Source organism: Lathamus discolor, chromosome Z (genome assembly GCF_037157495.1).
Source record: "Lathamus discolor isolate bLatDis1 chromosome Z, bLatDis1.hap1, whole genome shotgun sequence".
In the NCBI taxonomy this organism is placed as follows: Eukaryota; Metazoa; Chordata; class Aves; order Psittaciformes; family Psittacidae; genus Lathamus; species Lathamus discolor.
In genome coordinates, this window is record NC_088909.1 from 18251930 (window position 1) to 18274538 (window position 22609).

Below are 22609 nucleotides of genomic sequence, written 5' to 3' on the forward strand. Positions count from 1 at the left end.
CTCTTTTTCCTTTCAAATGCGGTTTATTCATTTACTGATATTTCCAAGTCAGCCTACAGTTAATATACGATGTTGGGTAAATTGGGTGGAGCTGATTAATTAATAAATAGCACAGAGTTTAGTTAAAAATTTACATTAGTATTGCTAATGTCCGCAAGCAAAAGTCATAACCAGGACCCCTTTCAACATGCATGCACACAAAAATGAAGAATTTGGTTATAAATTTCTCAAAAATCAAAATTGGGATTCTTTTTTGTGTGCCTTCTGACCGTGGAGCTTTCAAGTTTCAGGCTTTTCTCCACTCTCATGAGCCCTAACAGAAACCTCCTTTTTTAAAATGTTAATTGAGATCTCATGTAAGCTTACTTGGCTACAGGGATTGCAATTCTTGAACAAAATGAAACTAGCAAAATCCAAAAAGATGCAGTGAAAATCATGAAATATTACTTACCCCATCAATAAAAATTCGATCTTTACATAGGTAGATCTGGAACTATTTCTGTCTGTTTCTTACCATGGCCAGTTATTTCCCCAGCTGGTGATGCTTCTGAGAAATGTGTGAAGTGCTGTACAGTAATAAGTTGGTCTACTTGTCACCAAACATTTGAAATGTGGGTTTAATGCTACAAAGGGGTGCATGCACATGGGCACTACCACCAACATGCAGTTGGGACTCCAGAGTTGGATTTAATAAAGGAGATGTGTCCCGAATTGTGGTAGGACTGTGGCTGCCATTGTTCAGACTCACAGGCTTCTGCATTCTTTATTGTATTTATGAAAATTATTTGATGCTGTGAATAATTCAGGGAATTTTGAGATTATTGGGCTGGCTTTTTAATCTTGTGTTTTGTTTTGTTTTTAAATACATTCACTTTCAAACTTGTGGTTTCCAAATGGCAACAACTGTCATTTCTCTCAGGCATAACTCAATTAAGGAAAGTCTCATGATGCTTCATATTTTTTGGTTTATATGTAGAAATTCCCTGTCAAGAGTAATAACATTTTCTAGTGTGAGTTCTTGGGTTTGCAAACTTGGAATGTGTTTTCTATGAGTCCTCATCGTTTTTCATACTAGGGTGAACATTCCTGGTCTGCTCTTTGAATATTTGGTAAAGTAAACAGACACACACATACACACACACACACACACAAAAAAAAAAAAAAAAAAAAAAAAAAGCTGAAAAGTTAATAAGTGTAGAAATGGGAATGAATGTTACAAGGAATTTCCAAGTGTTTGCCTGGCACTGGCTCTTGCACATCCTCTGCTTTGCCTGAACAATTGGTCTTACTTTAAACATTCACATTTGAGCAGCTGGATTCATTACTGAACCAATTATCAAGAACCACCCTTTATCAAATGTAATAAACCTTTGAGGACTGCAGAAAGAATACAATTGTCTTTAAAGATCTGCCTGTTCAAATGAAAACTGAACAGAAACTCTGATCAAATTCTTGCTTGTAGAAGCATTGTGGAAGCCAGCTGTTCGTGTTTTGCAATAGAAATCAGTAATTTAAAAAAAATTTTTTTTTTATGGCCTACAATATTAATTCTCTTTTCACACACACACACACACACACACACACACACACACATACCCCTTTTATTTTTATTCTCCATTTACGTGGAGATCAGAATCTGGCCTATATGTTGTAATATGCTAAGAGAAGTATACAAATACAAGCATGCCTAAATATGTCAATACAAGTCAGGCTATTAATTCAGAGAGCCTTCCACATTTATTAATGTTCTATGTTATGAGATTAAAGCTATAACATAGAGTTATGTGAATTATAAACATCTCTTTAGCAAGTCATATATTAACCATAATAATTTCTAAAGGGTGGAGTATAATTTATTCAACATTGTAAGGAAAAAATAAGGTAAATGAGTTAGCTCAGGGGTGGGGCGGCAGCAAACTGCTTGTGGAGACTCTTACTCCCTGAGGTGATAGAGGTTAAATGCATTACAGAGCTTATAGGCTTGCTCCCTAGAGAGAAAGGGGGCCAGACGTTTTAGCTGACATGTCAAGGACACCACACATTTGCCCTTCTGACTAATGGTAAGATACTGAGCTGATAGCAAGGTTGCAGTGCAATTTTCAGAGAGAAAAATGGAACACAATAGGTGGCGCCTAATTAAGAGAGGAAGGCAGTATGCTGGGACAATCTTAGCATTTCAGAAGAATGCTTCAGTCCACTAACTGAAGGCAACAGTGAGCCCGAGACCACTATTGCAACAAACTTTGACTATTATTAAAGCATTAATATCCAAGAAGGGATTTTGGGTGAATTTTCCACAAAAAAACATTCTCCAGTTTAACCTTCATAAAGAAAGCTTGCACAACAAACTCAGACCTGGTCCTGTAACACTGAAACCAGTGTGCTTTTCTGGCAACTGGTTATATAGCTGGATTTTCTCTTGTGAGTTTTCACCCTAAATCATCTACTTAAGAGAGGTAGAATAGATCTGGAGAAACAGGAGGGAAGGATACACTGTCGTGATGGAGAGGGGACGTGCCCATAGCTATGCACAGGAGAGAAGATGCCTGGGAAATGGTGTGATTAGTGTGCATGACAGAAAAAGTTGTAAAGTGATCAGAGTATAACAATGAGTAAAGGGAGGACTTGGAGTAGGCAGCCAGAAGTACAAGGAAGAAAGGGGAACTGGTAAGGCACAGCCTATTTGCTCCCAGTGTCATGATTCAGAACAAGTTATTTCATACTTAATTTCTAAACTCCAGACTCTTTAAAACCCTTGACCACTTGCGTGGTGGAAATAGAGTTCTTCTAGCTAGCAGCTGCTGTACAGTAACATGTTAATGAGGGCTGGATCTACAGAAACACGGCAAGTCAAGGCTGTGATTCCTACTTGCAAAGCTATTTTATTGAGGCTATTATAAGTCTCACTAGAAAGTGATTTGTCTCTTTTAATATCTTTCTAACATCATTCTTCGTGAAAGTCACAGATACAGTGGGGATTGCATAGGTAAACAGATGTTCTCAGAATATGGATCATGCTTTAGAAAAGAGATACTACTTCTTTTTGGAAAATCTCTTGACAAGTCTTAGACATTGTCCTGAAGAGCTTGATGAGAAAATGAGGATGTAATAGATGACACGAGGTAAAGAAGGACTTATAGAAGACCAGTGTTCCAGTATTTTCTGCTGCACCTTCTAACAGAGGAAGTAGGAAACCGGAGATGTGGGTTTTGCAAGTTGGCTCGAACTGGTTTTGAGCTTAGCTGCTTGGTCGCAGAGATGCACAAAATGTTGCAATAGATCACACTGAAAGTTAGGTGGAAGGAAGTGCTCCATTGATTTAGGTACACAACACTCACACAGCAACAAAAAGCATATACATGCTGCTCCTTTGCCAGGCTCCTGCCTTTCCAGCTACCCATATTGCCCAACAAGCCTCAAGAATGCACACTCCCTTAATCCTCTGCTGGGAGATTTGGGGCTTGGTGGAAGAAAAGACCTTTAACAGAAGGAGGGAGAGTTGTTTGGAGAATGAATTCAGTAAACTCCAACCTCCAAGTGAACCTGCTGGGGCTGATTTGCTGCCAGCCCTTGGGAACAAAACTGTAGCGCGCAGTTCCTGAATCCCAACAGCTCTCACAGCCTGGAGGGTTCACACTGCTCTATCTGGCACCTCTTCCCATGTCAGAACAAGGCATTGTGTGTGCGATTTCAACATGCTTCTGGTTTTGTTCTAACTGCCAAGAAACACTAGTTGTGTTATTATGAAATGATTGAGGAGTATTTGCTCATACAAATTATTTGTTTTAAAAGTTTAGTAATTAAATGTCAACACACAGTGTTGGTGTCTGAAAAGCTCTTGGGTGAAAGCCCTGCTTTAACTTGAAACTATAATACACTGTTTCTCTTCTCTCAAAACAGATTTGTTTGAAACACTCTATTCAGTAGAATGCATCTCGCTGTAACATGCATGGTCTTTGGCCTTCAAAGACACCCTTGTGCAGAGGGCGTGTTGCGTTAATTTGTTCAGCCAATTTAGGGTGTGTGGTATTAATTTGTTTGGCCAATTTGTTTAGAATTTGGCAGCGAATAGGCACCTAGTGCAATGTCTGCGCATAATGCCTGTGTCATCTCTACACCAGATCTCGAGAGCATGAGATTTACTGTGTGATGCCTGGGCACACCTTGAGTCCATGCTCAGGAGAAACAAAGGTAGGAACCAAAGTGACAAGGTGCTTGTTGGGCGAGTATGAAATGCTTTTATACTTTGAATGACTGATTTCCACACACACTGCCTGAGTGGCAAGAGTAAGCTATGGTAGGATTGCCATTCAGTACCACTGCTGACTGTGGTCACCAGGGATGGAGCAGGTGACAACGGTATCCACAGGAAAAGACATATAATTCAATACATAATTATAACCTTTTGGTGTAAGAGCATGTAGCTTAGAGTGGAAGCAGGTTTGCCAATGACACCAAGCTGTGTGGTTCGGTTGATACGGTGGAGGGAAGGGATGCCATCCAGAGGGACCTTGACACACTTGTGAGGTGGGCTGATGCCAACCTTAGGAAGTTTAACCATGCCAAGTGCGAGGTCCTATACCTAAGTCAAAGCAATCCCGGGCACAGCTATAGGTTGGGCAGAGAAGAGATTCAGAGCAGCCTTGTGGAGAAAGACCCGGGGGTGTTGGTCAATGAGAAAATGAACATGGGAATGGGTTGCCCAGGTAAGTTATAAATGCTCCACTCCTGGCAGTGTTCAAGGCTAGGTTGGACAGAACCTTGGGTGACATGGTTTAGTGTGAGGTGTCCCTGCCCCTGGCAGGGGGGTTGAAACTAGATGATCTTAAGGTTCTTTCCAACCCTCAGGGGGGTTGGAACTAGATGATCTTAAGGTTCTTTCCAGCCCTAACTGTTCTATGATTCTACAATTGTTAATGCTGTACCCATGGAGCTTTTGATTTGTAATGTACTTTCCAAAGATTTCTTTGGAAGGACCAGCCAGTTATAGCAAAAAATTACAAAAGTGACCAAGGTCTTATTTAAAAGTAAGCAACCATTATTCAAAATGTGAAGATCCACAGACTTCAGCAGGAGCTTCCAGACATCCAGCAGTAGGCTTTACATTGAACCGTTGATGAAAATCCTTGTCTTAATTTCTTTTTCCTAGACTGGGATTAAGGCTGATAGGAAAGACTGTAATATGTTCTGTTTTCCATTAAAATCTATTTTTCACAGAAGGCTACAATACCAGCTAGCTTCCTTCAGAATTTAAGATAAATCATTTGAGACTTGTACTGTCATTCTGAGAAAGACAGGCAGTGAAGGCAGTGATATCATAGCAGCACTTTTGCTTGACTTCAGTCACCTTTTTCACCCTGGGTGTCTGCACTGCTGAATTTAACGGAGTAGGTAAGTGCAAGAAAGCATTTACCTACTAGATGTGTATCCATCTAGATCTTCATATAAACCCATGTATTGTTAACTGCTGTCAAATAATGGAGTAGGGTGCAAATTCTGTGAAGTTTGTAAAGAAGTCCTTACACAGTGGTTTAGGAAAACATGTACAAAGTCACCAGGCTTATTCACTGGGCAGCTGGGAATGAGGTCTCACTGAGATGCTGCAGACTGGAACATGTGCTTTCCACAGCATGGGTGAAAGGCTGAACAAAAAACAGGTGTGCAGAAATGTTCCCTTTTCCCAGAATAAGACTGCACATTTCAGGGTGTGTTAAGGATACTAACAGGTGACCTACAGCGAGCTGTACACACTGTGCAATCTAAAGCCAAGGGCTTTATGTCAGGCTTAGAAATTCTGAATGGTAACACACTTTTCAAAGAGCCTCAAAGTAATTAGCCTTTCACTCCAAATTCACACACTTACACTTTTAATATCAGGAATAAGGAAAAAGACTAAGGCTTCTAACCTCAAATCCATAGCAGCTTAGGCACTTTCACCTCTCTGGTTTTGTTATGACAGCTCTTTGTTTGGCTGATAGTGAGTGGTGTTTTGAATAGAAGTGCTTTTGCTGTGCGCTTTGCTACTTTCCGGTAATAAGGGAGGACTTGGAGGTTATGCAGCAAGGTGCTAATTGACATTAACACTCAAGACAGGAAATGCTGACACAATTTAAAATTAACGTCCTGTCAATATACTGCTGACCTATGTTAAATGTGTGCTTTGTCAGAATTTCAGAATTAGATTTTAATACAGAAACACTGTAATTCTAGGACTATTGCTGGTCTTCAGAAAACTAAATTTGACAGTAAGAAGTCACCCAATTGTTTTCCATATTAGCTTACCTTTTCTCAAAGAACAAAAGTTAAACTTTGTCCCCAAAGGTCAAATATACCTAAAGCAGTCTAAGAGGAAAAATATGATACAGTGTTTGTGATCAGTTACTAAAAGAAACTTTCCTTCAGTTCTCAGTTTATTTTAGATGTTGCCTTAACGATGACAGTGATTGCTGGAAATGGATTTTACAAAAGACTGTAGTTGATATACGGAATCTTGTGCCAAACCTGGCTATCGTGGTAACCTACCTATAAATTAAAATGAAAAGAAGGGTGGCAGAAAAAAACATACAGCAGTGGACCATAACAGTGACTCATTTGCAAGCGCATTATTCCTTAGCAAAGCATCTATGGGGATGTTTCCACTTCCTAGTGACTCCTAGAAGAACTGGAGAAATGAAAACGGTATCATGGTACTAGTTCTCAACAAAAAAAAAAAAAAGGTTGATGTTTAGATTGGCTATAAGGAGGAAATTCTTTCCTGTTAGGGTGGTGAGGCATTGGAATCGGTTGCCCAGGGAAGTTGTGAATGCTCCATCCCTGGCAGTGTTCAAGGCCAGGTTGGACGAAACCTTGGGTGGGATGGTTTGGTGCGAGGTGTCCCTGCCCACAGCAGGGGGGTTGGAACTAGATGATCTTAAGGTCCTTTCCAACCCTAACTGTTCTGTGGTTCTATGATTCTATGTGGTGATATTTATCAATAGACATTAAAAGGTATATAAGTAATCTTAAAGCACAGTACAGCTCTCAGATGATGCTGTACTTATCCTTCTTTGTTTATAGATGATAGTGGCTAATTTCATACCTAAACTGTCCCACTGACTGCACACATAAGCAGCTCTGGTACCCCACTTACTAAGTGTTATGTAGCTCTGAAGAAACAAATGGTGCTTTTTGATGTCATGCAAGGCAGAGCCTTCTCTTTGGAAAGGTGGAAGGCACGAGTTAGGATAGTGCTGAATAAGAGAAACAGAGAATGCTTGGGTGTGGTCTGATCGGGGGAGGAGGCTCTTTGCTGACCATTAATCAGAGGTTGTCCCATGCATTAGGAACAACACAAAAAAAAAAAAGCAGGAAGCCAGGAAAAGGTGATGAAGAAAAAGGAAGCAATCAGAAGAGAAGACTGGGCTGCGTGAAAGGAGCAGGAGGTGGAGCAAGACAGTTTGAAACCAGAGATGTTGGTGGGCAGACCTGCGCAGGCTCAGGGAGTGTGGAAATGTTTCAGGAAGGTGGTGCAAGCTACATATCACTCCTGGCAAACTTTCTCTAAGAAAACAGTAAGTGGGTGGCCTGTTGCTGTATGTGCTTCCCACTGACAGTTCCTGGGACCAGGCCAACATTGTGTGTTGCAGTTAAGGTTACAGCAAGACTGGAAAAATATTGGCTGTCGCCCTGGTTCTGCAAATTATTTGCGCAGGGCATCTATTGCCATTAACAACTGAATGCTTTGAAACGTGGCTGTTCCAGATTGTGTGTGTGAAACAGGGAAGGTGCTCCTATGGAGAGATGCTGCCCTACTGGAAGGTGATTCTTTAGAGCAGCCTGTACATCAGGTGGAAAATCTCAAAGCAACAGCCACTGGGCCATCTTATCCCATGTCACAAGGTACTAGTTGGGCTTGTAGAATGGCTGCTCTGAGCCAGAGTGGAAAAGCATGAAAATTAGATGGAACGTACATTGGGTACTTGGACCGTTTCTCTGAAAGTGCTTGTCAAAGGACTGTCAGAACAAAATATTAACCACCAAATGGGCTGTGTTTTGCTCTGTTTCAGTCCTATAAAAGATTCTTATTTTCCATATTTTGTGTACAAAAAAAAAAAAAAAAAAAAAAGAGCAATTTCTTAGTAAGGAACTCAACTATCTTGGTCACACTGTGCTCTTGGGGAGAAAAAAAATTGCTTTGCACTACAAAATGTTTACATTGGCTGCTGAGGTTTCTCCTGATTTCCTCTGTTGGGAATGAATAATTAAGAAGTGAACTGAGAGGTGAAAAAGGCATTTATGTGTTTATGTCTATTGTCTTAGCTTTCCAAGGACAAAGCTTTTAGTACATAGAAGGGTTTCTCTGTCAAGCAGATGAATCCAATAGCTAATCAAGAAGCTAAGAAGAGGAGTCAAACAAAGCAGAGAATTCCCTGTAGGAAGATTTTAGTATGCATTTACAACAGGTATTGCATGAAATGAATGCAGAGCACACATATGTGGGACACACAGGCAACACACATAAGGTGTTAATAGTCTAAGCTGATGCCAAGGAAGAAAAAGAGCAGACAGGGTCAGCTACTGTTTCCTGAGCTAAATGTTCCTTCTCTTATGGTGGTCAGAGCCAGGGGTAGTTTTACAATGTGCAAAACATGCACATGTAATTAAAACAAAACTCACACTGACAGAAAAAGGAGATGGCGAATGTTGACCTCACATGCTGCATCTGTAGAGCATTTGAGGATGAATTCTTTCAGCAAAAGTGATGTTGGCTTTTGATATTATTTTTTAATAAAAAGTGAACAGGAATAAGTTCTGTGTTAATTTGTATGCACTGCATGAAGCCATTTCTCAGGAGAATGCAACACCGATGGTACTTAAGAACAGAGAACTACCCCTCTGTATTTTTTCATTTTCCATCCTTCTATTTAAAGGCAGGGATGTTGCCATCTCTTGTAAACAGTGGACATTAAAACAGTAAATAGGAGAAAGAAAAAATAGAAAGGTTTTGCTTATCTGTTCTGCTTGTTTTCTGCTGTTAGACTTTTCAATATTATGTTCACATAGCTGTTTAAGCAGGTAGGCTCCCAGTGTACTTTACTCACACATATAGCCAAGTTCAGCTTGTAAATCCCTCTGAAGTCTGCCCTTTTGAAATAAGACTTGGAATAGGAGTTTCTGAAAACTACATTTGCTTTCAGATGCTCCTTGGTTGATCTAGGTGGGCCTACAGAGAGAAAAATGTGGAATTTCAGTGTTGGAACCAGTCTGTCACTGACCTTCCTCAATGGTGGATGGAAAGAGCCCTATGAATACAGAGGCTCAGATCCTCAGTTGTCGAGTCGTGGCTTGAACTGTGCTTTTCTGCTTGCTTGGTGGAAAATCTCTCCCCTGATCTTTTGACTTTAAGATTCCTGGGGAGGACAGGAAAGTCTGATCTATGCTCCCAGCCCTCCTAGACTTTTTAATCTCCTGCACTAACTGAAGACTCAAGTATATCATCTTCCTTGCAGGGAGATAAGATCCTTTAAGAGGCAGAGCACTCTACCTTCCAACAAGCTCTTTCATAAAAGGCTAATTTTGAACATGCAGATATCTGTCTATGTTGGGCAAATGGAGAGTTGGAAGGATTCTTTTTATTCCTCCCATTCTCTTAGCATTGGTTAGTGAGTGCAGGTTGAACATATGACTTTACATTACAGAGCACCTCTCCATCACCCAAGCCTTTTGTCAATTCACCAAATGTGACAATTACAGCATTTCAGAGATGAAACTTTCTAATCCTATTACTCATTCATCAACCTGCGGATGATAGCAGAAGCCAGATCGAACAGTGCCAAAAGAGCAGTGAGGAGCCTTCTCCAGTGCTGTGAAACTAGGCTTAGCTCAGGCACAATAGGTGTGTAATTTAAGGTTTTGTTGAGCTGAAATCCAATCACATACTTGGCTGCTGGATCACAGAAAGACACAGACAAAAAGAATGAGATAATTCTACCTCACACAAACACTTGAATCCGGCTTTGACTTAATAACAAGTGTGTGATCAACCTTACACTGTTTCTTTGATTTTTTTTTTTTATTTGAACCTAAAGATGGGATGGCACTAGAATCTTTATCTGATACTTGGATATCAGGCGGTAATACTAAAAAAAGAAACAATAGCAAACCCCAAACAACAAATCAAAACAAAAGAACCCAGAATGGTAGAACTTGGTTAGACAAATTGAAAAAGTACAGATGTTCATTATATAAAAGATAATATGAAAATTTAACTTCTGAGCCTAGCTTAGTGCTATCTTGTCAGCATCTGGTACCTGTTGCTTTCCCAAGGATGGGGAAGATCTAGCAGAAATATAAGGAGAACAAAGCTTAAAAAGTTAAACCTTGACTGTAGAAGGAAAAAGCATACTGTGAAGCTTATCACACTTTCTCTCTTACAACTGAAATGCTCCTTTTACTTTCTCCTATTTCAGTCACAGGCTGCAACTGCACGAGGAATGGTGGGAGCCCTTGCGTGTGGGTGAAGTGGGTGCCGAGGTGCTGCAGCCATGTGCCACTGCTGGTCACACAACTGTGCGCAAGGGGGTGGCAACACGAGGAACGAGGGCCTTAAACACTATCTTTTGTAGAAACCAGAAAGTGGATTTGCTCTGTTCTGTGTCTAAAGAGGTAGCTTTTCATTAGATAGTGCATTATTTAGATTCAGCCTTGTAAAGGAGAGTGTTCAATGCAGCCTGCTGTAGGAGTGACCTTTATATATTAAGAAAATAAAGTGCAGGGCATGTAAGTTAAAAGCTTCAGTAAGAAAACTCTACAATCGGTTATTCAATATGGCAGGGGGGTTGGAACTAGATGATCTTGAGGTCCTTTCCAACCCTAACTATTCTATGATTCTATGATTCTATGTCCATTGCCATTGTCAGTGCTGTTCTTCCAGACAGTATAGCAGTCCAGCTTTCCTGTCCAAGTATAAGTCCTCTGTTAAAAGCATAGTTTTGGTGTCCACTTTGAGCTCTTTGAATAGGTTAAATGGGATAACAGTGCACAAAATTTGATGCTAACTTGTAGGTGTCATGACACTCAGAAATATAGAGACCCTAAACTAGAGGAGACATTAAAAACATGAGTGCAAACCCACTGCTAGGAAAAATAGAAAAAGGTTTAATGGTTCAGGTCTGGCAGAGGAGTATGTGCTCTAGAACAGTGGTTGAAAATGTGGGGGTTTTTTATTAAAGTTTGCAAATCAAGAAATGCCTTCAAGCCGCATGACTTGGATGTGTATGTAAGGCTCCAAATGCCTTAGAACCAGTTACATGAGCATTGGGTCACTAATGTGCCATCAGCCCTATAGGCAGCCCATGAACGTGAGCAGGGAAGGCATAACTCACATGGAAGCCAGTTGTCAAAGCTAATCTACAGCAACAGGTAACACTTGCACTGTCTTTGTCTCAAAACAAAGGAGCCAAGCCCTGGTGTCAGTACTCCAAGGGCTGGGAAAAAAAAAACAAGTAGCTCAGAGAGATAAAAAGGAAGGGGAATCCTGAGGATCAAAGAGTTAAAATGAAGTTTGAAGCTTGGCATTAGTCATAAAAGACCAAAATCCAGACAATGTTTTGCTAAAGAAAAAATAAATAAATTACCAGTTTGCAGGATGTTAGACTCAGAAGCGTACAGAAACAACATAAATTGAAATTTTTTTGTTTGTTTAATAAGTGAATTGGGGGGGGAGGGGGGGAATCCCATGTCAATGAAACTCAAATTCAAACATGATAGAGATTTTCAGTGGTTCATAAGAATAAAAGGAGATTGAGAAGTGTTCCAAACAGAGGGGGAGGAAAAAGAAGATATCCACAACATGGTATAATGTGAGAAGCTCAAATGGAGTCTGATGTGGCTCCCAAACTGCAGAGATCTCATAAACATAGAGATTTCATTCAGCAATATAAACTCTGACATTTGACCAGACAATTGCCTTGGGGGCATTAGCTAAAATAGCCTCAGCTTTAAAATTGAAATATGAACTTCTGAAGGCTTTGGTGGTTGCTTTCCAGTGACACTGAGGCAACAAGTAGCAATAGTGGCTGCTGGATGTATCAGCATCCCTAATTTAGAAAGAGGTTATTTTGGCTATGTTTAGTTGTGACGCCCTCTCATCTAAAAACATTCTTTCTCTTTGGTTTGCATAGGTAGGTAGTTCAGCTGTCTTTCACCAACATGAAGTCGGGTGTAGTTTTCATCACCCTTTTGCCTGTCAAGGAGCCAAACAACACAGTTGTTAATGGTGCGTAGTACAGTCAGTGCGCTGGGGCGGTGGTGCTGTTCCTGGGTTGTGGCACTTGCAAAGGTGATCCTGGAGAGGCTGAGTCCTTCCCTGGCTTGGGGAGTGCCTGTGCAGGGTAGAATGGAGATTGCTGTCACCTTCCATGCTTTGGGGAGGAGGTATCAGGCATTTACCGTCTCCACCTGGCATGTGGGTTTTATAATTCATTTTTCTAGTTGAACACAGTTTGGGTTCCTTTGTGCTGGGAGCCTCAGTCGTGAGTGACAACCCACTGCGGAGCAGACCCTGAGGGTGAGACGCAGTTGCCAGAACAAATGCAATTGTTGATGGTCTCTGGGGGCTGCAAGTGCTCTCTGTGGGAACTGTTTGATGTCGCTGACCCCGCACTGAATCGGGAGGAGTAGGAAATTGTGTTCAGCCCTATCTGTATGAATGCATCTGCTAACGACCTGTGCCTGGTAAGGTGTTAACGCATGCACAGTGCAGCACTTCAGTAAGTGCTCTCCCTCTATAGATGTGTGCACACGGCTACTGTATTTTTAATAGGTATGCTCTTTTCATGATGTTGAACAGCTTCAAAATCATACCCAGGTTAATAGTGAGAAAGTAAATGCTTTTTGTTGCTGCTGATTTTTCGATATCCTTTAGGAATGAGAATAGTACCAGTTTTAGTTTGCTTTAGACTACAGATCAGCAGATTCTGACCTGACCCATCTCTCCTTTAGCTATCAAATCAACTGCCAGGACAGCTATGTGACTTTCCTGCTTTTGTCCAATACAATAACAACAACAAGCTAAACCAGGTTACAGATCTTGCTGTAACTTCCTTTGTGTGCTCCCAGTACAAGGAGAACAGAAGGACCTGTTTGGTATTGTTAGTATGGTCCCTTAAACTCCATGGGTTCGTTCCCTCCCACACCAGCTCTGTGTCACAGGTCCCTGCTGACTTCAGCAGGACAGTGTGTGGGGAAGAAAGTCAGCTTAGTAAGCTGCCCATGTACTGCACATCTGTACTGATTGTCTGTGGTCCGGTGTTGATAGCAGGGGTGGCCTCTGCTAGAAGAGACTAGGGGCTGCCCTGTGCCAGATGCAGCTGGAACTGTCTCTGCAGTGGACCCATCGCAGGGCACTGCTGACCGCATCAGTGAAGCTGGTGGCAGCTCTTTGAAAATGTATTTAAGAAAGGGCAGAGTGCTGCACAGGCAGGGAGGAGTGAGGGGAAAAAGGTGTGAGAAATAACACTGAAAGCACCATAACTCAGAGAAGGAGAGGGAGGAGGTGCTCCAGGCAATGGAGCAGGTATTTCCCTGCAGCCTATTGAATGGACCACATTGGAGCAGGTATTTCCTGGCAGCCCATGGCGCATTATGCCAGAGCAGATACCGCAGTGCAGCCCATGGAGCAGGTGGACATTTCCTGAAGGAATTGTAGCCTATTGGTATCCTACACAGGAGCAGGTTCTCCTGGCAGGAGCTGCAGTCTCCGTGGAAAGCCCATGCAGGAGCAGATTTCTCCTGAAGTATTGCAGCCCGTGGAAGGATCCACACTGAAGCAGGGGAAAAGTGTAAGGAGGAAGGAGTGGCAGAGAGGAACTGCTATAGACTGACTGCACCTCCTGCTTCCCATGCTGCTGCTCATGTAAAGGGGAGGTAGAGGAGTTAGGAACAAAGGAGCAAAATTGAGCTTGAGAAAATAGGGTATCATGGGGGAAGGTGTTTTAGGTTTTGTTTCTTATTATCCAAAACTATTTTAATTGGCAAATAATTAGATTAGTTTTCCCCAAGTCTGTCCTGTTTTGTCTGTGACAGTAACTGGTAAGTGATCTCCCTGTCTTTACCTTGACCCATGAGCTTTACCATCATATTTTCTACTCCTGTGCTGCTGAGAACAGGGAGTGAGATAACGGCTGGGTGGGCATCTGGCCAAGGTCAACCCGTCATAATGCAGGTTTCAGTGAGTTTCAGTAGGAAAAGCAATGTGAAGTTGAGCTGTATAACTTTAACCAAGAAGCATAAATTATATATTGTGTCTACCCTGCCTGCGCAGAGTGTTCAGTTTTGGCAGACAGTAAGGCAGAGTGTGTATTATAATGCAAAACATTTGGTCCTTCCCTAACTTCTCAAATCAAAACAGCCAGGACAAACAGTGCTTCTTCCCCCTTGCCTTTCTTCCACCCTCCCTTTGCCCTGCCCTCTATGGCCCTTTGGCAACCTGTGCAAGCAGCGGCAGACCCAGCTACCTCACTAAAACCCTGCTCTCTGCAGTAGTCTTTAAAAGGTCAGCCACCATGGGCTCATGGTGGATGTTTTTACATGATTCCTTTCTTTTTGTCTTTGTATTCTTTTCCTCGGTTCCTTGTCAAACTTCAAGAAAAGCTCTTGAAGGCCACAGAACTGGGGGCAGGTTTGGCCTGAAAGAAACTTAAGTGCCATGTTTCTGTCTCTGTAGATCCCTGATCATTGCTGTCTGTTACTGTAAAGTGTCAGACTCTGTATTGGTTGGTCACTAACAGCAGCAACACTTAACAAAGTTGAGTGAGGATGATGTTTAAGCATTTTTCATCCTAAGGAGCTACCATGGCAGCTGTGGAAGGCTCCTACAGTCTGGGTGTGCTCTGAATAACCTCTCTCACTATGGTTCACATTAAAAATTTTGATTATCTGTCAGACTGCTGCTCCCCTTCTCCTGAGCTATCAGAGTTGCAACACTCTGTAGAAGTCATTTACTTGCCAGCGGTACCGTTAGCCCTTTGTGAACAATTAAGCTGAGGTCGGAGGTTGTAATATATCAAATTTGCACACCGTATTAAATTTTATTTTTACTGAAAGGAACTTTTTGTCTCTTTTATCAGGAGGAAAATTAAGCTGTGAACTGGAATTCCATCAGGCTGTCTACTGTGAAGCCCTGTGGCTTTAGCAAAGGGGCAGCAGTGGTCAGAAATGGCACTCAAAAGGTAAATTTATTTCTTTTTTATTAAAAAAGATAAGTTATGACCTGTACCGTATATCTTAAAGAAGGAGGGAAGTTAACACTATACACTATATTTTCCCATTTCTTTTAAAAAGCCTGATCTTGCAATATGTAGAGAAGTTCTGAGCGGGAGGAAAGGGGGTGTGGAGCTACCACTGAAGTTGCATGGCACAGATGTACACACCCTCCATACCTGCCTCACCAGCAGCAGCCTCTCTTTCTCGTTACTGGACGAAATGTTGGAGGTTTTCTTCGGGGCTGAAAAAGGCATGGAAGTGTGAGATAAATATTCTGCACCTCTAATTACAAATGGACAAGGGGTTCAGGGTAGACTTTTGAAAAATACTTTGATTCTGGCACTGAAAATTGCTTAAAGTAGTTTTTAAAACCTTTGAAAAGACATCTTCAGGGAGGGACTCTTCTTTCACCAAACCCACCAGGAGTTTTGCTGGTCTGAGTCAGTTTCAAAAGTTCTGTTCAAATTTACAGTCTTTGTGAATTTTTCCCATTCTAACAAATTGTTATTTAATAAATAAAAATAATTTTATTATAAAACCAAACTACACTGTCATTCCCTGTTTTCCAGAGAACAGACATTCCCAGGTGTGCTGGGTACACTGCCAGGCTAGTGCTGCGTTTTACCTCCCCGGGGCTGTATTCTGTAGTTCAGGGAAAGAATTGTTTTTCGGACCTAAAAATGCAAGTGTATGCTTGTTTTCTTCATATAGGTATAACACAGTCCTTTGTCTCTCACATGTGTATATGTGCAACTTCAATAACTTGCTGATCCTGTCACTGTTTACACAACCTGCTCTCTGCATGCATCTGACCAGCTGTGGTTTATACACGGACATGTTTGATTTTGTGCACAGTGTCTGAAGATATCAAATTAGTCTGCAAAGATCCTCCAACCTTTTCATTTTTCTGTTAGATTAAAGGTTTGCCTTGCTATATTTGGTGTGGATTTCTCCTTCCCTCTTTGCTGCACAGTGTTATGTTCCGTTCATCCATATCTCCTGTGTTTCTGCCCTAAAGAAGGCGAAATATCAACAGAAAAAGAAAAAAAAAAAAAAAAAAGGATTTTATTGTGCTCTGTATAATTTGAAAAACATGCTGTGGGATGAATTGTGCAATTTTAATATTCATTATCTCAAATGTAGACAACAGAGTAGACTGTAGTAGGAAAGACTGATTAGCAGATCACTGAATATAGTTTTTTCAACTCAGCACATTATTTGGTGGTGAGTGAAACAGTTTGTCTAGACCTGAATCTTTGGTATTCTGAAATTCAATGTAATGGCTGTGTGGGACCCATCCTTCAGTAAACACATACATGGGAGCTCACAAGCCATGCATGGACAGAACTGACTTCCTTTGTAAGTCTTAGCCCTTACTGCTTAGAAGCTGAGACCAGGAGATTTCTGTTGCTCTCTCCAGCTCTAAATGAAAGACCGGTTCAGAAGGAAGAGCGGGAGGGGAGCATGCAATCAGTCCATAAAGTGAATGGTAATGTTTTAATTACAATTCTATTGTTATTCTTCCTATATGGCTGTTTGGGGTTGTGTAGTTTGCATATTCATTCCTTTCATTCTCACAGAGGTTTTGTTGTCGGCTTTTTTGTTTGGCTAAAGTTTGACTCCAAAAAGAGGCCTAAGTTTTCATTAACAGGCTATGAGGGAACGAAAGAAGAAAGGGCTGTTTTCCCTGTATCCAAAGATTTCTGCAGGGTAAGGATACAAGGATAATTTTGAGGAAATAGAGATACAAAGATTTTTTTATTTTTTTTTTTTTAGACAAGAGACAAGTGCAAGTCAAATTGTGCGTGGCAGCAAGGTTTAGGAGTATAATGAAATTTAGCCAAGAAAAAAACTCCTTTAATTGTCACCCAATGCAACCAAAATGAACTGATAATTTTTGTAAAGCTGCAGTACTTGCAAGTTCCTTTTTTCATGTGAACCTTTCCATTCTGTTAAAAACTTCAGCACTACATACTGGGTTAATTCCTTACCCATAGAATACAAGTATTCACAATATTTTTTCTTTTTTTATTTCTTTTTTTCTTTAATTATTTTTATTAGCAAATAATGCGTAATTCATAGCAGACTTTCAGCTCCTGTGGAAGAGTGAAGATGCTTTTGCTTTGCATAACCTTTGCATCTAAGGAAGTAAGTTGATCTCCTTGTAGAAACGCTATCACAACTACAACTTTCTTGACTAGCTCTTTAAGTTTTCCTGTCAAGCATTATTCTCCTTACATGGGCACTTCTCAAGCTTTTGTGTCAGTATGGATTAGTTTCATAAGAACATGCTGAGACTGTGCAAAGCTGCAATGCCTTCCATCTCCATGGCTGCTTTGAGAGGAAATGGGATTCCATTTCTTGTTCTGAGGTCAGAAGAGTATTAGAGGTCTTTCTTCAAGCCTAAGCCAACCTCGGGTATTCCTGGGAGATACACCTGTGGTGGAGCAGACGGGGGTAGTGCATGAACATAGACCAGGGCTTGGAAAATGGTGTTAAGGTTGATTTGGGGAACTTTTTCTTTCATTGTAGAGTTAAAGCTGTAACAGCCAATTCAAGCTGCAGAGCTCTGATGCCTTTCCAGAATTATGGTGTTCTGTGCACCCACTACACACATACAATCAGGGAGTAGGGGGTGTCCACTGCAGACTCTACTCATGTAAGCTGTCTCCAGCTGTCACAAGAGGTACTGGAAAACAAGTTACCATCACAGGTATTTCCTGCTGCCATCAGATGATGTGTAGTCACTTGATTTTGCCAAGGATAAGAAAAGAACAGGCTGCAACAGCCAATATTTAATAAGTGCATCCTGAGATTTTTCAGGGTAATTTCCATATTTATACACAGTATATTTTAATATGACTGTGCTTGCCCATCTACTTTTTTCCTAGCCTATGCTTTCTGTAGGTCTGAGAACTTTGTCTTTCCATTGTGTTCTGTCTCACAGGTATGGTATAATGACAAACCAATTCCCTTGCTTTCCAGTTAATGAATAGTCTCTATTTTTTTCAGGCAGGAGTGCTAAAGAAAGCCTAGCTTTCTGCTATTAAAAACATTCGGTGATATTTATGACAGATTTTCCACTTCTTCTTTCCTGCTGCACATAATCTTCAATATCATTAAAGGGAAATTCTGAGATTTTCCATGCTCAGTGCTAATGTAGCACTTGTTTCATAATGAAGCTTGAAATGGTGGGGTTTTGCTCTGCACATGATTAATGCTAAAGTCCACATCCTTATCTGATAGAAAACGCCAAGAGCTCCACTGAAGTAAATGAAGTTAGGATAATTTGCATCGGTTGAGGATGTGGCCCTATATCTGGTTGACATTATCATGCCTGCTACAGTATAGACACCAGCTGGGGTGATGTTGTTTCATTCCTGTGTGGGTTAGGAAGGGCCTCAGTGGGGGAGAATGAAAGTGGAGAACAGCCATTGCTAGCACAAGCTATGAATGAGCTGCTTGAAGTATAAGAAGATTAAAATAAAAAGAAAAACTCACCATAACATAGTGAGAAGCAACTGAAAGGACGTGAACTTAGTGAGGTTGCTCCGCTTCATGTTACTCTGGAGGGATTAGCGTTCAGAGCAGTTCCTTCAGCCCATGTCTGTGATCGGGGATGGGAAACTTCTCCCATGCCCTGGTGTTTTCAGGTCAAACTAAACTGCTTAGGGGCTGAACCTCAAAGACATATGGAGGCTCTAACTACTACTGTGCAAAATGCCCTGTTTCTCAGGTGGAGCTGGCAGGAACCAGTTCTTCAGCAGCTGCGGTTGGCTTTCTATTTGCATTTGGATGGAAACCAAGAGGTTGCTTTTCTCTCTGCCTTTGAATACAACTCTCTCTACTTCTTTAAGCTGCCGTACTTCTTAAGCATTGATGCTGTTTGCAGCACTGTAGCTACTTGATTCTGGGCTTTTGTTTCAGAACACTTGTGTCATAATATTCTCCACTAGAGGAGTCTTGCTAGAGGCACTGTCTCTCTCCTCCAGCCCCAAGGAGAATGCATCTTGCCTCTGTGGCACAGTGGAGACTTCTGGGATTGTCATTCTGTTCAGTATGACTGAAATAGCTGTAAAGTATGGTGTGAATTTTTAGTAGGTTACAGCTATGTTCCTTGACCTGAAGGAAGAGAGCCTGTACAGCAAAATAAATAATATTTTTACTCAGCATATTTTTTGCCCCAAATAAATCTTCACAGTAATTTTTCATTAGTAATCTTCAGTAAAATTAAACCTTATAAAGACTTGATCCAGCTGCTGTTAAAATAAAAACAGAATTTCTATTGAATTGAATGAGGTCAGCATAGGGCTCCAAGTGAAGGCCAATACAATTTTTAGTTTCTTCTTGTGCTTCTTGCCTGATCCGGCAGTTACACATCAGAAAGTTGGCCAGCTGTGAGATGGAGATTCAAGAAGGATGGGTATGCCTCAGAATCCATTGCTCCAGCTGTCTCAGGCTGTTCTGGTGAGCTAGAGGTTTGTGCTCTTCAGCTCGGTAATAGGGAATTAGAAATGTGTGCTGAAATAGAAGCCAGAGTTCAGGGTGAGGACACAGAAGAACAAAGCCCATTGGTATGGGAGAATTATAATAAATGGCATGAACAAAGCGCGATCATTTCAAATACGTGCCAAATGTGACTTGTGATTGTCACTTTTCTTGAGAATACAGCCTTGCTACCAGAAAAAAAAAGAGAAGCTGGGGATCTTTTTGGAATTAAAGGTTTAGGATACGACATGGGGAATTAGACATGGGCCTCCTGGTTAGCATGAATGTTCTGAAAATGAGCCCTGTCTCCAACTCAGTCGGGATTTTTTGTTCCACTGAAGAGCAGGCGTAAATGTCATTGAGGAGGAGAGTAGATCTCATGATTGGAAGCTTCAGATGTTATTTTCAAATGCAGTTGTAAAACTAAGTGATGACATGTAGGTGTCCGCACCCAAAATATTTACAAATCAGACTCTGTGGGTGCCTAGTTTTTATGGAGTCAATAAAATACTGTTTAGTGCTTCCTAGTAAATTTTTAGGCCTCAGTAATTATTATTAAAAAGAGGGAAAACAGGAAACTACAGCAGAGTTGACACTATAATTCATAACCCCTACTTTTTTACCGTGGCCTTACAATAAAAATAGTGCTACCATTCAGGCCCCTTCAACAATCTTTATCATAAGCATGTGCTTTTGGCAAGTAGCTCCACTGAAGTCTGGGCAAGTGATGATGACATTTGGAAGTCAGCAGGAGCACAAGATTGTAAAACACTGTGCAGAACACCAAATTGGGCCTCACAACATCAAGTCCCAGTGCAGTATTGTATGTGATTTGGATTCTCTCAGCCTCAGTTTCCTTCTGTGTAAGCAGTGATTATCTCCTTTGTAAAGTTCTTTGACATCCGCAGAAGAGAAGTACTGTAAAAAGACTTGCTTGCTATTATGCATATCTTTGAAACAAAGCTTAATGCTTCACTGCTTTGCTGGGCTGGGGTGAATGTGCTTAGCACTTTGTGTGATCAAGCTGTAGATTACATAGGCAGTGGTTTGTAATAAGAGCCTTATCAGTAACAAAACCCCTTCTGTCATTATCAGACAAGAAACAATCGTATTTAAAAATGGTTGCCAAATATGTTTATTTGAAGATGGTTGTTTCTAGCATGGCTCAAACCATTGTGTGGCAAGGGTTCAATTGCTTCCGACTAAAGCCAACATTTATAGCTTGGAAAACTCTGTAAGATAAATGTCACTTTCTGCCATAATTTGTAGAATCAATACAAACTGAGTCAAGGAATCATAAACAGTAATGTGAAAATAAAATGATCTGTGTTATGGTTTTTAAGTAAATGATGATAAACTAATAAATGCCATTAGCTGCTGCCATTACTTTGTTGAATTTAGCTGATGTTACTGTGTTGACTTTAAAAGCTATCAGCTTAACTATATAAATCCATTTGACGTGTCTTTATTCAGATAAAACTTTAATACTGCAAGTGTAGCAAATTAGATGCAAATGCTCTTTTTATTTTAAGTATATTTAAAGCTGCCTTTTCAATGCAAATTTTACAGGAAATCTCAACAAGCAAGGACAGACATCTTAGCTGTCAGCATGCAGCACTTTCATTTCAGTCTCAGGCATGGGAGCTGCGTTTTGTCCCTGCAGACTGAGATAATTAAAACTACAGAGAGATGGTTTTAAATATACATGATACACAGTTACTTAAATTGTGGGATAATGCATAAATGTAGCCCTTAACATTTTTGTAGCACAGCACTGACCAAATAACATAGCAGAGTGGATTACAGAGAAAGAAAATACATTTTTTTGTAAAGTTTATTTTTTTTTCTTTTCACCTAAAGCATTGTGGAGACACAGAAATACCAATTCAAAACCCGGGCTGTGAATGCCCTCGTTAAAATGATACTGATACCATTAATGTTTTTCTTTTTAATTATGCTTTAACTTCTTTGGTTTTGAGCAATCCATAACCTCCTTGGAATACATATCTATTTCAGCTTTCATTTGCTGAACCCCCTGAATGAGTTTATCCAAACAATGTGAATTTACTCAGATCTTTTTAAAATCCCACATCTCTTGTGGTTGATAAAGCTGACTTTAGCTAAGAAGAGTTGGATCAGGGTGATTTAAATTTCACAGTGAAAATGATAAGGGCTTTACTAGAAATAATAAGCACATTCAAATGCTGTCATGGGCAAACAGTTGAATGTGCAGTGAGAAATTTGGCAAGGCTAGTCTTTTTCAGTGTTGATTTAATGAAGTAATGGATAGTAAAATAGAAAAAAAGAGAGACTTGCATTCAAAGGTAAACTTATGCTAATTCCGTATCAGTAGTTTTATAAAGCTTTATTCATTAAAAAAGCAGCATTAATGCTCTAATAACTTTTAAAATGTCACGCTGTTTAAAAACAACAAAAACCCCAAATCAACCCACCAGCTAGGGAAGAAGAGTAGTCTATTCTGGCAGCTCTACAGACTGGCTGAGTGATACCCGGTTAGTGTCATGAACCGCGTGATAGTTTGTTGAGCCTAAGGATAACTTGCGTTTCAGGAAAAGAAATGGAACCCACATCCACTTAAGTTCTTGGGCAAACAATAACTGTCCACAGTTTCAAATAATTTTGAACATTTGCTTGTCCGTTTTAGCAACACCTTTCTTATACAAACTGGGGGGGGGGGAGGGGAACCTGCACAGCCCCCCTCTCAAAGGCAGGCGTGCCTGGAGCTCCTACATGTGCAGGATCAAAAGGTGCCAACCAGTGGATCCAGATGTGCTCTGGATACGGCCATTGAGAGGGGCAGCACGGCAAGGAGCAGAAGGCGAGGTTATATTTTGAGGCAATCAAAACGTTCAGACGT

The 22609-nt window shown here is 40.8% G+C and overlaps 1 long non-coding RNA gene across 1 annotated transcript in view; it reads left to right on the plus strand.

Moving 5' to 3' along the window:
- Positions 1 to 15680, plus strand: part of LOC136005503 (uncharacterized) — a 64218-nt gene extending 48538 nt beyond the window's left edge. The window contains exons 6-7 of the long non-coding RNA XR_010608792.1: positions 15108 to 15209; positions 15322 to 15680. This is a non-coding gene — a long non-coding RNA (uncharacterized LOC136005503). The remainder of the gene's footprint in view (positions 1 to 15107; positions 15210 to 15321) is intronic.
- The last annotated feature ends 6929 nt before the right edge of the window (positions 15681 to 22609 follow it).